Here is a 6,379-nt window from a genome sequence, read left to right as displayed (position 1 = left end):
TTTAACTCAGGCAAAGCAGCCTATAAATGGATCTCATTCTCTATTAAAACATTCTCTTAAATGATAAAGAATATTGGAGTAAATGTATATAATTCCCACTAGAATATATTTAACATGTGTGTACACTTCAATATTAATATATCCTCATTTGATTTCTAAAAATAGGATGGATAATCTTGTTGTTTTCAGAGCTTGTACTGGACACTGGTTGAATAGAAGACATAATTTGTCCTCATGAGTCACACATATTCTCATTCATTAAGTTGGGAAGCAGTCTCTCATCTAATCAAATGCATATCAGATCCAGTCCACCCACACAGTATGTGCAGTAGCAAAACCAGCAACATTTCAGATAACAAGATGAAGGAAAAAGTCAAAGGACAGATTCTTTATGTTTAACAGCACCCATTTCTCATATTTAATTAGCTGTGATATGACTTTGTCCCATCATAATGCCTAGCTACAAGGGAGGCTGTGTGGAGCAGTTATGTACCCACCTAAGATTCTGTTGTTATAAAAGAAAGGGATAATGGATATTAAGGCATAACTAGCATCAGCTGCCAGACTGAGATGTGTCTTCTGTCGATTCTTTTAACTTACATTAAAGAATGTAATCAGGCTTCCCTGGTGGCTTAGATGGTAAAGCATCTGCCTGCAAGGCAGGAGACCTGGGTTCTATCCCTTCGTTGGGAAGATCCACTGGAGAAGAGAATGGCAACCCACTCCAGTATTCTTGCCTGGAGAATTCCATGTACAGAGAAGAGCCTGGCTGGCTACGGTGCATGGTGTTGCAAAGATTCGCACATGACTGAGCGACTAACACACAATGTAATCACATCACAAAAAATTATTTTAAAAGTAGAATTACAGGGCTTCCCTGGTGGCTTAGTGGGAAAGAATCCACCTGCCAATGCAGGGGACACAAGTTCAATCCCTGGTCCGGGAAGATTCCACATGCCACGGAGCAACTAAGCCCTTGTGCCCTAACTACTGAGGCTGTACTCTAGAGCCCAGAAGCCCCAACTGCTGAGCCTACGTGCTCTAGAGCCTGTGCTCGGTAACAGGAGAAGCCACCACAATGAGAAACACATGCACCACAACTAGAGAGTAGCCGCCACTCACAGGAACCAGAGAAAAGCCCAGGCAGCAAGAGACTCAACACAGCCAAAAATAAAATTATTTTTAAGAAGCAGAATTACATAAAATCTCATCTCTATAATATAGTGACTGTTTTCATTTACTCACACCTTCCTGATCTATCTAAATACACACGTATTTTCACATAGTTGTAATCATGAGTAACATATAAAGTGAAAATTTAGAACCTATTTTAAGTGTGCTGCTGCTGCTGCTGCTTCGTCACTTCAGTCGTGCCCGACTCTGTGCGACCCCATAGATGGCAGCCCACCAGGCTCCTCCGTCCATGGGATTCTCCAGGCAAGAGTACTGGAGTGGGATGCCAAAATGTGGTCTATTTTAAAATAAATTAGGAGTTTTGGATGAACATATACACACTACTATATATAAAATAGGTAAACAACAAGGACCTACTGTATAACACAAGGAACTATATTCAGTATCTTATAACAACCTATAATGGATAATGTGAAAGTCAGTCATGTCCGACCCCTTGCCACCCCATGGACTGTAGCCTGCCAGACAACTCCATCCATGGGATTTTCCAAGCAAGAATACTGGAATGGGTTGCCATTTCCTTCTCCATAATGGATAACTAAATCACTTTATTGTACACTTGAAACTAACACACACACAAAAAAAAGAAACTAACACAAAAAATAAAAGAAAAAAAATTTGGAAATTCCCTGGTAGTCCAGTGGTTAGGACTCAGCACTTTCACTGCCAAAGGCCTGGGGTTCAATACGTGGTCGGGGAACTAAAATCTCACAAGTTGCACAGCCAATAATAAAAATAATAATAAAATAATTTTTAAAGTAGCATTACATATAATCTCATCACTATAACAACTGTTTTCACTTGCTCATATCGTTCCAATCTGTCTAAATGCACACATTTCACATGGTTGTAATCATAAGCAACATACAGATTCTAAAATATTCACTTAATATTGTATCTTAAGCATGGTCTATTTTTTAAAAATAATTTTTAATGGCCCATGATACCCCATTGGATTGATAAGGCATAATTTACTTAATCGTACTCATATCACTGCATATTTCAGTGATTCTAATTTTCACTATTGCAGGCAATTTACACTAGAGTGAACATCTTCATACATGGTATTCTTCCATTTGGTTATCTTTCTGCTATTTTTAACTCAATTGCACTGTAATCAGAAAACATGATTTGTATGATACTGATTCTGGTAAACCTGTTGAGACTGCCTTTATAACCGAGTATATGGTCAGTTTTTATAGGTCTTATTTGTATTCTGAAGAAAAATGTACACTCTCTATAGATAGGTAAAACATTCTATACATGTCCTTTTGATCAAGCTTGTTAATTTACTTATATTCTCTATACTATGCTACTAATTTCTGTTCTGTATGACGTCAGTTACTGAGAAACAAGGGTTATAGCCTATGATGGTGGTAGACTTGCTGGTTTTTCCTCATAAGTCTCTGAACTTTATTTGCATGTGTGCATGCTCAGTTGCTCTGTTGTGTCCGACTCTTTGTGACCCCATGGACTGTAGCCCTCCAGGCTCCTTTGTCCACAGAATTTTCCCTGACAAGAATACTGAACTGGGTTGCAATTTCCTTCTCCAGGGATCTTCCTGACCCAGGGATCAAACCTGCATCTCCTGTGTCTCCTGCATTGGCAGCTGGATTCTTTACCAGCAAGCCACCTAGGACTCTCCAGAAGATATCATTAGGTATATATATAGTTTCAGAAACTGTGTCACTTCCTGATGAATTGAATCTATTATCATCATGTAGTTACTATCTTTATTCCTAATAATACATTTTTCTTTGAAGACTTGTCCATTATGAACAGAGCTACTCTAGTGTTCTTCTGGTTAGTGTCTGCCTGGCATATCCTTTTGCATCTGTTCTTATTTTCAACATTTTTATGTGTCAGAGACTGGCTAGATGTTTACTGATTCCACTTCCTCTTCCTGTGAACACAAGATACATTTCCCAAATCTTTTTACAGTTATTTTGGGACCACCAGAGGAATGTGAGCAGAAGTGATGTATACCCCTTCTAGGACTGGTCCCCAAAATGTTATGCATGGTCTTTGATGCTCTCTTTCCCCTGCTCATATGGCTCAGTTCAGTTTGGTTCAGTCGCTCAGTCATGTCCGACTTTTTGCAACCCCATGGACTGCAGCACGCCAGGCCTCCCTGTCCATCGCCAACTCCCGGAGTTTACTCAAACTCATGTCCATTGAGTTGGTGATGCCATCCAACCGTCTCATCCTCTTGTGTCCCCTTCTCCTCCTGCCTTCAATCTTTCCCAGCATCAGGGTCTTTTCAAATGAGTCAGTTATTTGCATCAGGTGGCCAAAGTATTGGAGTTTCAGCTTCAACATCAGTCCTTCCAATGAATATTCAGGACTGATTTCCTCCAGTATGCTGGCCTGGAGAGTTCCATGGACTAAGTCCATGGAGTCCCAAAGAGTCAGACACAACTGAGCTCATATGGCTCAGAGCAAAAAATAAACTCCAAAATGGTAGAACTGGGATTGAAAGATCTTAGATTCCTATGTCACTGATTGAAGAAGCAACAAAGCAGCACTCTGACCTGATGAACTGTGATGTGAGCAAGAAATAAACTTTGTTGCATTAAGCCCCAGGGATCCTAGGAGTGATTTGTTACAGCAAATAGCATTAATTATTCTGATATACCAGGTCTTTGTGTTTTAGATTTACTCTTGTGGTTTAGTTGTACAGTCGGGTCTGACTCTTTTGTGACCCTTAGGACTGCAGCTTGCCAGGGTCCTCTGTCCAGGGTATTTCCCCGGCAAGAATCCTGGAGTAGGTTACCATTTCCTTCTTCAGGGGATCCTCCCAAGGGTTTGCACTCACATTTCCTGCGTTGGAAGGGGGATTCTTTACCACTGAAACCCAGGTTTACTCTAGGATAACAGCAAATATATGGATTGTTTTGTTTTAATCCAATCTAAAGATTTTAACTGGTGGTTTTAAACAAGTTAAACAGTTTAAGGCTTTTAACTGGTGGTTTTAAAGTTATACTTTATTGGTATTTTAATTGTTGATATGTGGAATTATGTTTACCATTTTATTTTGTGCTATCTGGCCTGATTTTTCTGTCTTTTCTCCCTTTTCCTGTTTTCTTTCAGATTGTTCTTTTGATTCCACATTTCCCCCCTCTATTATTTTGGAATTTGTAACTTATTTTTATTCTTAGTGATTACTCTTAAAGTTTATCATGTGTGCTTGAAACCTAAATCTCCACTCCCTTTACCAAAGTATCCAAAGGTCTTAGAATGCTAATCAGCATCCCCTTGTCTTAAAAGTTATTGTTCTCCAATATTGTAGCACCACCTTGTTTTTAACCTCCAGATTAGACATCATTGTTGTTTTATAAATCTGACTTTTTTCTGAGATCATATTTCTTTGTCCCGATGAATACTCTTGAAAGTTCCTTTAATGCACATCTTTTATTGATAACTCAGTTTTTTGTTTTCTGAAAATGTCCTCATTTCACTCTTATTCTTAAATATTATTAAATGCTTAATTTCTGTAGTTATCAAAGGCTACAGTGACAATGGTTTTCTCTCAGCAGTCTGAAGTTGTTGTTCCCCTGTTGCTGCCAATCTAGTAGTTGTGACTTTTAGATGCTCTCTCTTTTCTCTCTTGAAACTTGAAAGATTTTCTCTTTGTATTTTGTGCTCTTCAATTATACTGAAGAAGATGGTCCCACATTCTGTCTTTTCTCTCCCCATTTTATTTCACCTCATTGTCCTTTGAGAGGCTGGCTTTATGCGAAGGTCTCAGTCCCAACCTGTCTGAGCCCAGGATCTTGTCTCCCACATACATGAGGTCATTAACACGTGAGACTTTAGGTTCCTGAGAGTGACAGACGTGCTCAGGGCCATCAGTCACTTACCATGCTAGTTTGTAGCTCCCTCTTTATTTTTCACTCCTGAGGATTTTCCTCACAAGTTCAACTATCCTTTAAAAGATTTTTTATTTTATTTTATTAGGGTTTCTGTGGTTTTTGCAGTGGGATGGTTTTTCAGAATGTTTAGAAGGCAATGGCACCCCACTCCAGTACTCTTGCCTGGAAAATCCCATGGATGGAGGAGCCTAGTAGGCTGCAGTCCATGGGGTTGCTAAGAGTTGGACATGACTGAGAGACTTCACTTTCACTTTTCACTTTCATGCATTGGAGAAGGAAATGGCAACCCACTCCAGTGTTCTTGCCTGGAGAATCCCAGGGACGGGGGAGCCTGGTGGGCTGCCGTCTATGGGGTCGCACAGAGTCGGACACGACTGAAGTGACTTAGCAGTGTATCATTTTCTCATAAGTAAAAGTCCACACATTGTCATTTAATTCTGTTGAATTATCTCCTTAGGATAAAATGCCGAGAATTGCACTACCTACTGCATCAGAAGTTTTAAACGTTTTTATAGCTATTCATATGCATTGTCAGATTGCTTTCCAGCCATTCTCTTTTTGAGTGGTGAGTACTATATTTATTCTTGTTTATCCACTTTATGGAGGCTGAGTGGTATCATAGAGTATGAGTTTAAATCAGCCAAATCTGGTTCTCACTCCCTACCCCATCTCTCTCTATCCTGCCAGTATTCACATATATAGAGGTTAGAGAAACTCTTTCCCTAAAAAGCTTTGTTGTGGTTTGAGATGTGAAAGAATTAAGAAAGAAGGCACCCTTTGAGGAGAGAATTAAGATACACATAGAAGGACTTCTGACTAAAAATTCTGGCTTGAATATCTATCTTAGTCTCTTCTCCCCCGACAAACCCCACTAAAATAACAGTAAAAAGATTTTTTAAAGCATAAACTTTCAGTGATAAAGAGAAAGCAGTGAAAAAATTTTGTTAATTATGAAACATGAGTTTTTGACATAGTTGACATGACATATCTAAGAAAACTGTATCTTAAACAGACTAAGGAAAGCTAAGAAGCAAACTTGTTTACACCATGCAACCCCTAAAAGACTTGGTAAATGGCAACAGCTAACAGGTTATTTTTGGAAGTGGGGGTGAAGTGAAGGAGAAAGAATTGGGTGAAAATCTGTTCAAGACACAATTAAAACATCAAATCCCTTTCCCACTGTTACAGGTTGAATTGTGTCCCATCTTCCTCCCCAGAATATATATGCTGAAGTCCCAGTACCTCAGAATGTGACCTTATTTGGAAACAGAGTTGTTGCAGATGTAATTACCTAAGATGAGGTCATCCTAGAA

The sequence above is a fragment of the Bos javanicus genome, chromosome X (assembly GCF_032452875.1).
Source record: "Bos javanicus breed banteng chromosome X, ARS-OSU_banteng_1.0, whole genome shotgun sequence".
Lineage (NCBI taxonomy): Eukaryota > Metazoa > Chordata > Mammalia > Artiodactyla > Bovidae > Bos > Bos javanicus.
Note: the sequence above shows the minus strand (reverse complement) of the source record.